Genomic DNA, 10,467 nt, shown 5'->3' with positions numbered 1-10,467 from the left:
CCGATGTTTCAAGCAATATTTAAATGAATATTTTCCAAAAAGCTGCATTAGCAGAGTGGACCAAGAAAAAAAATATACGCACAAGCTTACTCGTGTTTCGAAGCATAAATGGTTAACGCGTATCACGGGTAAGAATGGTTGAGATATGTAGGTTAATGCAAAGATGACGTTGTCGAAAACTGTAGGATTCGAAACAGCAAGTGGTTGGCGTATTCGGGAAAGCGAAACAAACGATCCACGGATCCATACCTCGGAATTTCGGTTGGTTTCTAGTTCCAGACACCACGATGGCGATTGATAGCGGCAGTTCCAAACGAGCTAGCATGGACTTAAGGAATAAACCACGTGTACTGGTTCGACAGTTTCAAACAAATCGCTCCACCGTAGCTTATACCTCGTACACGAGTTCGACTTCATCTGAGAAATCCGGGCCAATCAGGCAGCGAGCTCATCAACCAACAGCTTTTCCTCCCCTTTTCTCTTCTCTTCTTTAAACCAGCCGGTTCATTCTCCGACGGTCGGCCGAAAGAGTTTCTTTCTCACCCCGGTTTCCCCAGGCCTTTTATGCTCCCGGTTTATATTAAGCCTGGTCGATGTTTAAACCATGAGTCCTTCCAGCTGATTCCCAGCGTCGTTCGACGTTCCATCGGTACACCGTGTCTATAGACTTTGTTCCGGGTTGACCACTATTCTCGCTTCTCAATGTCGAGTTGAGAATCCTTGTCATTCCTTCACACGCCATGGAACATCACTCTGGGCTCTGGTATCCTCCGGTACCACCACTCCCATCTCGCGATTTCCGTTCTGGCGATCTAATTTTTCACACCACGTCCGGAGAGTCGTTCCACCGCGCAGGGAAAAGAAAATAGAATGAAATTCCGGTTCCCAGCGGTTGGCGACAAAGCTCGAAAATTAACAGGGACCAAGGATGAATCCATCTAATATCGAATTTAGCCATCTTTATTTCTATAAGGAGTTCTTTCAATTTCAATGCTGAGTATTATAATTTATATATGTCATTCGATATGTATATTTTGCTGATTATCAAAGTTAAAATAGGACAAGAATAAGTAATTATTTCTTTCTGGTATTTAAAGTCGAATTTAGCCAATTTTATTTCTATAAGGAGTTCTTTCAATTTTAATGCTGTGTATTGTAATTTATATGTGCCATTTTGTATGTATATTTTGCTGGATATTTTTACAATTAAAATAGGACGAGAATAAGTAATTATTTCTTCCTACTATTTAAAGTCGAATTTAGCCATCTTTATTTCTATAAGGAGTTCTTTCAATTTCAATGCTGAGTATTATAATTTATATATGTCATTCGATATGTATATTTTGCTGATTATCAAAGTTAAAATAGGACAAGAATAAGTAATTATTTCTTTCTGGTATTTAAAGTCGAATTTAGCCAATTTTATTTCTATAAGGAGCTCTTTCAATTTTAATGCTGTGTATTCTAATTTATATGTGCCATTTTGTATGTATATTTTGCTGGATATTTTTACAATTAAAATAGGACGAGAATAAGTAATTATTTCTTCCTAGTATTTAAAGTCGAATTTAGCCATTTTTATTTCTCTAAGGAGTTCTTTCAATTTCAATGCTGAGTATTATAATTTATATATGTTATTCAATATGTATATTTTGCTGATTATCAAAGTTAAAATAGGGCAAGAATAAGTAATTATTTCTTCCTGGTATTTAAAGTCGAATTTAGCCATTTTTATTTCTATTAGGAGTTCTTTCAATTTCAATGCTGAGTATTATAATTTATATACAGGGTGTTCGGCCACCTCTAGCAAAAATTTTAATGAGCGATAGTAGAGGCCAAAATAAGACGAAAATCAAGAATACTAATTTGTTGATGGAAGCTTCGTTAAAAAGTTATTAACAATTAAATTCAAAAATTTCAAATCGTTCTGGAAAAATTATTTTCGGTTGCGGGGGTCAACTACAATCATTTTTGGTGAGTACACATACCTCCGAAATCCTATCTACTTTCGAGAAAAAAAATCGAGTAGGTGCTGAAATTTTTCGGCGAAAAAAAATTTTTCAAATCGTTTTAAAAAAATTATTTTCGGTTGCGGGGATCAATTACAATCATTTTTTATCATTACACATACCTCCGAAATCGTACGCACTTTCGAGAAAAAAATTCCTTACTGAAAATCCAATTAGGTGCCTAAATTTTTCAACGGAGAAAAAAAATTGCAAATCGTTGTGGAAAAATTATTTTCGGTTGCGGGGGTCAATTACAATCAGTTTTTGTCATTAGACATACCCACGAAATCCTGCCCACTTTCGAGAAAAAAAATAGAGAAGGTGTGAAATTATTCGAGAAAATTAAAAAATTGCAAATCGTTGTGGAAAAATTATTTTCGGTTGTAGGGTTCAATTACAGTCATTTTTGGTGAATAGACATACCCCCGAAATCTTGCGCATTTTCGAGAAAAAAATTCAGTAATAGCGGCACTTTAAACGTTAATAACTTTTTTACGAAGCTTCCACCAACAAATTAGTATTCTTGATTTTTGTCTTATTTTGGTCATTCAATATGTATATTTTGCTGATTATCAAAGTTAAAATGGGACGAGAATAAGTAATTATATCTTCCTAGTGTTTAAAGTCTAATTCGATCATTTTTATTTTTATAAGTAGTTTTAATAAATTGCACAAAAAGTACAGTTGACTAATTTTTACAATCAAGGCTCGAATAATAATAATTTAATTTAAATGTAGTATCTTCTTAGTATCTGAGGGAAAATTTAACTATTTTCATTTTCATATAAATTTTAATAGTCTGGAAAAAATAACCTTTCATTTAGACGCTAAGGAGGAATATTTATTTATTCTTCGCCTCTTTTGGTTTTGCTACGTGCAAAATAACATTGCAAGATATAAATCCGTGTTGAAAACGATGGCAAACGGTGCTCTCATTGTGGAAATCGCGACTTACTTTGCTACTTACATATGTAATGATGGAGCAAGGTCTGTACTACTTATTATGCAGGCATGAAATGTTAGAATTGGATAAATAGTTTCCAAGTACGACAACGAAGATTTCCATCGTGCACAGCCGATCTCGAAGTACGAAAATCGCCACGTAAATCAAGATGATTATACTGTGGCGGCCAAGGCACCACATACGCCTTAGCCGTTCGAAGCCGCTACAATGTATGGTTGCACACGAGACGATGGTTGCACACGAGACGATGGTTGCACACGAGACGACCAGAGCCGCGTGAGCCGAAAAGCCGTTGTCGTCGTCTCTGACCGTCTTTTGTTTTTGAAGGCCTCTTGGTACGGTGGCGATGATCGTACCAGAGAGTCGAGCGTAACCCGCACCACGAGTCACGTCGTTGTACGACAGCAACAATAAAATTGTGCGGAACGGAACAGAGCGGAGTCATTATCTTCCCGATCCCACATTGGTGACCCCGACGTGATCTCGCCGCGCAAGTAAAGTTTTTTTAAGAAAATTTGGACATTTTTTGTATACGGACAATATTAGTTAGTGTAGAGAAATAAGTGTATAGTGTTAAGGACATAAGAAAAGGACACGGTCTGACAAATAGTAAGCGCGGTGTGTGTGTGCGGTGAAACTATTTTTTTTTGTGACCAAGACTGGTAAAATGACTGACCCTAACGTTAACGCAGGGACATCCGCGGGTGTGCCGTTGGCAGTTGATCGCGTCGCTGTACGGATACCCGAGTTTTGTCCGGGAGACCCGGAGATGTGGTTTTCAATGGTAGAGAGAAGTTTTGAGGTATCCAATGTAACGTCGGAGACCACGAAATTCGGGTACATTCTCGGCGCGTTAAGTGCGCGACACGCCGCGGAAGTAAGAGACATTATCATGAATCCCCCGGCCGCGGATCCGTACACGACGCTAAAAAATGAGTTCATTCGCCGGCTTAGTGCGTCGCAGGAACAGAAAACGCGGCGGTTATTGGAACACGAGGAAATCGGGGACAGAAAACCGTCCCAATTTCTTCGTCACCTGCACGGATTGGCCGGTACGGCTTTTTCGGACGGTGTATTGCGGACGCTTTGGATGGGCCGACTACCTGCTAATATGCAGGTGATTTTATCCACGCAGCGGGACACCCCGCTGGATAAGGTAGCAGAGTTGGCAGACGCTGTCGCGGATACGATGACACCGCGGGTACACGTCACGGAGGCCGCGATTACGAGCGTATCTACATCCTGCCAAATACCCCCGCCGGGCCCGAGCATCGAGGCCATGTTAAACATTAAGATGTCACAATTGGCTCTTTCCTTGAGGCAGGAAATTTCTGCCATCCGTGAATCCTTGGTGGACCAGGGGCAATCTTCCCGTCGCAGGTGGACCCACCGAAATCATCCAAACTCGCGCTACCGCAGACGATCTCTATCGCGATCGCGAGAGCGGCCCGCGGGAGGACAAATGGACCATCAAGGGAAATGCTGGTACCATTGGCGGTTCGGTCCGGCCGCGCAGAGGTGCGTTGCACCGTGCAATTGGAACGCCACGGATCAGGGAAACGACCTGGGGAGTCGTTGATGGCGGCCAGCGACACAAATCCAGCATCACGCCGCCTCTTCATCTTAGACAACAGCTCGAAGACGGAATTTTTAGTGGATACCGGGGCCGATTTGTGCGTTTTTCCGCGCCGCCTGCTAGGCGGATTGCGAGAAAGATCGGAGTACCAGCTGGCGGCGGCGAATGGGAGTGTAATTAACACCTACGGGACAGTGTCGTTAAACCTGCACCTCGGCCTACGACGGGATTTCGTGTGGCGATTCGTGGTTGCGGATGTTACAAAACCCATAATCGGGGTAGACTTTCTCGATCACTTCGATCTTATGGTGGACATCCGCAATCGTCGCCTCGTCGATCGGACCACGTCGTTAACGGTCCGCGGAACACGAGCCGAGGATGAAACGCCGTCGGTGAAGACAGTAGCAGGGACTACCGTTTACCACCAGCTCCTGATGCAGATGCCGGAACTTACACGGCCTAGCGGCACCCCGATGAGGACTACGCACCAAACGGTGCATTACATCGAGACAACCCCTGGACCACCCGTTTCCAGCAAGCCGCGGCGGCTTGCACCGGACCGGCTCAGGGCTGCCCAGAAGGAGTTCGACGCGATGGTGAAGATGGGCATCGCTTGTCCTTCGAAGAGCGCGTGGTCAGCACCCCTTCATATGGTTCCGAAGAAGGGCGAAGAAGCTTGGAGGCCTTGCGGTGACTATAGAGCGTTAAACGCACGGACAATTCCCGACCGATACCCCGTGCGTCACATTGAGGATTTTGCGCAACAACTGAGTGGCAAAAAGGTATTTTCCACAATAGATCTCGTCCGAGCTTATAATCAGATTCCGGTTGCGTCGGAAGACGTCGGAAAAACGGCCATTACAACGCCGTTCGGGCTTTTTGAATTCCCGTACATGTCGTTCGGGTTACGAAATGCCGCGCAAACATTTCAGCGCTTTATCGACGAAATTTTACGCGGTTTCGATTTTTGTTACGCGTATATAGACGACATTTTGGTCGCCTCAGAATCCCAAGCCGATCACCTGCGCCATTTAGAATTATTATTTAAACGATTAAAAGATTATGGCATTGTTGTTAATCCGAATAAATGCACGTTCGGGCAGGAAGAAGTTAAATTTCTAGGCTATCGGGTAAATGAAAGCGGCACTCAACCTTTGCCCGGCAAGGTACAAGCCATAAAGTCATTTCCCCTTCCGAAAAACGCGAAGGATTTGAGGCAGTACTTGGGAATGCTTAATTTTTACCGCCGTTTTATCCCAGATGCCGCTCGCTTTCAAGCACCCTTGAACGACCTTTTAGCCGGCAATTTAAAGGGCAAGACCCCGATAGCCTGGACTTCGGAAGCGCGTCAGGCTTTCGAAAATACCAAAAATAGTTTAGCAAACGCAACCCTGCTTTCTCATCCTGCGGTCAACGCTCCATTGTCGGTTACCTGCGATGCTTCTGATTACACCGTAGGAGCTGTTTTACATCAGTGCGTCGGCAACGAACGACAACCATTAGCATTCTTTTCTAAGAAATTAGGATCTGCCGAAAAGAAGTATTCAGCTTACGACCGGGAACTACTTTCTATCTATTTAGCAATAAAACATTTCAAACATATGCTCGAAGGCAGACATTTCACGATTTTTACAGACCATAAACCCATAACTTTCGCTTTCAAACAGAAATTAGATAAATGCTCTCCTCGACAATTCCGATACCTAGATTACATTGCGCAATTCTCTACAGATATTCAACATATTTCCGGTAAAGACAACGTCGTTGCCGATGCACTGTCCAGAGTGGAAACGGTTAACCACTCGATTAATTTCGAAGAATTGGCAAAATCGCAAGCCCAGGATGAGGAGTTGCAGCGGTTGTTGAATAGCGAATCTAGCCTGCGATTACGCAAAGTCTCCTTGCCTGGCACGTCTTCCGAAATTTTTTGCGATATTTCGACTAAGAATGTAAGACCTTATGTCACCCCTCCTTTCCGACGCGCAGTTTTTAATATGTTACATGTATTATCACATCCAGGTATTAACGCGACGATCAAGCTCATAACGCAACGTTATGTTTGGCCGTCGATTAAAAGAGATGTTCGCACGTGGACACGTTGCTGTATACCGTGCCAAAGATCAAAAATTTCCCGTCATGTGACTGCACCATTGGCTACATTTGTTAAACCTTCTGCGCGATTCGAACACATTCATTTAGACATAGTAATTTTACCGGTGTCCGAAGGTTTCAGGTATTGTCTGACCTGTGTAGACAGATATACGCGGTGGCCGGAAGCCTTCCCCATGGTCGATCAGGAGGCCCAAACCGTAGCTCGAACCTTTTATGACGGTTGGGTAGCGCGGTTTGGTGCTCCCGTACGGATTACCACCGATCAGGGTAGGCAGTTCGAATCCAAATTATTTTTTGCGCTGAACAATTTAATTGGATCCACACGCCTTCGCACAACGGCGTATCACCCAGCGGCCAATGGGATGGTAGAGCGTTTTCACCGACAGCTCAAGTCGGCTATAAGGTGCCACGGATCCGACAAGTGGACAGAAATACTTCCGACGGTTCTACTCGGTATTCGTTCCGCCTGGAAAGAAGACCTCGGCGCTACCTCAGCGGAATTAGTTTATGGCGAGCCATTAAGATTACCGGGAGAGTTCTTGTCTTCGCATTCAGCGGAAGGCACAGAAAATGCTTCCGATTTTACTAATAGACTACGCAACCATTTTTCTAAATTGAGTCCCTCTAATGCATCACGCCATTCCGTTAATCGTACATTCGTTTTCAAAGATCTTAGCAGTTCAACACATGTTTTCATCCGAACAGATTCAGCCAAAACTATTTTACAACCCGCTTATGAAGGTCCATACGCCGTAGTGCGCCGAGGCGAAAAAACATTTACAATAAACATTAGAGGTAAGGAAATAAATATATCAATTGAAAGGCTAAAGCCTGCTTATATGCTAGCAGAAAACAGACCGGATCCCGTGAGCATAGAAAATCAGCCGGTCACACAAACAAACGTACCTGACAATGCGCCGGTTATACAGCAACGTGTCACGCGTTCAGGTAGACGCGTACGTTTTCCCGAGCGATTTCAAATTACGCGGTAGTACTTAAGGCTTGCGCATTATTATAATAAGTATCATATACCATTTATTTTTATCCATCACTTTTATGTACTTTCATGTATTTTTAGGTATTACGTATTATATATTAAACTCCATGTAAATTCCTTTTTTTTTCAACTCTGTTCAAATACTGTAATGTAAATCTTAGTTAGGATAACGTATTTTATATAATAGAGTAAATGGTAGTGGTAATGTAGTCGGTCAATTTTTCGTAATTGTGCCAATTACTGGCAGGGGGGTAGTGTGGCGGCCAAGGCACCACATACGCCTTAGCCGTTCGAAGCCGCTACAATGTATGGTTGCACACGAGACGATGGTTGCACACGAGACGATGGTTGCACACGAGACGACCAGAGCCGCGTGAGCCGAAAAGCCGTTGTCGTCGTCTCTGACCGTCTTTTGTTTTTGAAGGCCTCTTGGTACGGTGGCGATGATCGTACCAGAGAGTCGAGCGTAACCCGCACCACGAGTCACGTCGTTGTACGACAGCAACAATAAAATTGTGCGGAACGGAACAGAGCGGAGTCATTATCTTCCCGATCCCACAATACAAACATAAAATTTTTTTTAACAAGGACTTATGTGAAAGTTTTTCTACAAAAAAATACTCAAAAATTGGCCTTGTAGGCTCATATCCCCGGTACAAAGATTAAAATTGAATAACTAATATTCATAAACTTTCCATAGCTTGACACGTTGACTGTCACACCAAATCCCTCAAATTGTCCATGAAAACGATACCTTTTTTTCAAGCAATTAAAAACCAACATACTTACAATTTATCATGGAACTTATTTTTGTAGTATCGTTAATATTAAATTCTTGTTTACATTTATTTTCTTTAACATTTGATCTTGAGAATTTTTTTTTTAGAAAAATTAAAACATACCAACTTACGAATCTGGGATCCTGTACGATCCCAGCCAGCAGAAATACCCTCCGCGTCTCGAATTTGAATGGAGGGAAACACCGTTCGCGAAAACGTTGTCCCCCCCTTCGAAGCAGCAATAACATTTACCGCGTGCTTTATGTACTGAATCCCGCGATAAATTCCACTGTCACAATTAGTAGTGCCGGGCGGCATTACCGAGAGTAACAGGGAAAACTTTCTAACGAGCCACATAAAACTATCTAAGAACTTACGCCGGGATTTACCGGGCCCCGCGTCCCTGGTACACCGTCTCCTTCGATTCTGGCCATTATCGTTTCGTTTCAAGACGACGACTTCATCTCTGGTATAATGTCAATCCAACCGTTGTTAGTTATGAACGCTTTTAATTGCGTTCGACAGCCTCGCCAGAGTTAATTACACGAGCCTCGTACGTCCTCGACTCTCATTACTCCGAAACAAATCTTCCGAAAGATTCGCGTCAACTCAAAACTAATCTTGCATGAAATTGGTCTATAACGACAGCTTTCACAATTTCTCTTGCCCCGTACAGTCGAAAGGATTTTCAGTAAAAAATGTTAGAATCATTACTGCGTTTGGTATTTATTATCCAGGTAAAAACAAACAAAAATAATGAAAATAGGATACAAGGATTACAAATTTCAGGTACTTTGTACGTCCATTTGTTCGAAGCTTTCTCGGCCAGCGCCGGAGATGCGAGAGTAGATTGAACCGAATGGATCACTTAACTTTGTTTCTTCCATTATTCATTGCGTTGTCTGAGAGAGCTCACGCTATACTAAACGCTGGCGGTTGCCTCACCTTCGCGAAGAATCTGTTTCGAATAACATGGAAGCAAATAACTCGTTCCGCGGAAGCCATTCGCGAGCTGCTCTGATTTAATTTAAAATCAAGTATAACGCGATATTGGTTCAAAAAATTTGCAAGTCACTTCGATACATATATTTCATAATTGATTACGTTCAAACACGGTGTTTGTAAATCTCAATTTTCGTATATTGGAAATAGATGGTGGAATAAAAATAAAACATACAGTTCAAATAGTTTTTAAACTAAACTTTGTCTTTATTTGAAACGCTTGGAAGGGCACGTCTGAAACTGCCAGAATGAAGAAAGGTCAGTGAGGAAAAATTCGTCACGTATAGTACGGGCCACGATATAGCGAGGTCGTAAACTAAACTCTTGAGGATTGGGACCGACATCTTGCTTGAGTGTGCCTTTCTGAATGTCTTTTTGTATCCGTAACTGCACTACTTTTTTTCATTTTTTACATACATATATTATAAGCAGGTAAATTAAGATATTAAAGACTTGAATAAGACCTTTATCTGTTACGATATCTCTAAAAATGGCGACACTAGATAAAACATTTCTTCGTACGGCCCTGACTATGGTCTAAGGCCCTTAGCTGCTCGTATTTCTGTCAATTCACTTGTTTCGGAAGCTGAAACGAGTAAACTTTGACACTTACTCGAGTTTACGACCTCGCTATATTGTGGCCCGGACTATACCCACCGACCCAATCCTGTTCATTATCTAAATAAGCCAAGGAAGGGACACAGCTGCACCCTCTTGATTTGTATCTCGAAAAATGAAAGACAACATTCTCTTTTTGAAAGAGACAAACTAACAGCGTATTTCTTAACTACGGTAATATTTGTTTATTAAATATCATATGGTATTTTACCTTTTAAAAATCGATTTAAAAAATTCGTTAACATATTCTAATTTACAAAGGGATTTACGAGGACGTACGCGGAAGTTTACGAATAAAATTTGCCCGACGAGGAGTAACCCGGGGTGTAAAACAAGTTGTACCGTACGATCTCGAAGTCCCTCCGATAAAACATTATGGTCGTAGCCCGCGCGTGGAGGATTTCGCGAAT

This window comes from Colletes gigas, unplaced genomic scaffold, assembly GCF_013123115.1.
Source record: "Colletes gigas isolate AHSC1104 unplaced genomic scaffold, ASM1312311v1 Colletes_gigas_Sc00016, whole genome shotgun sequence".
NCBI lineage: Eukaryota > Metazoa > Arthropoda > Insecta > Hymenoptera > Colletidae > Colletes > Colletes gigas.
Note: the sequence above shows the minus strand (reverse complement) of the source record.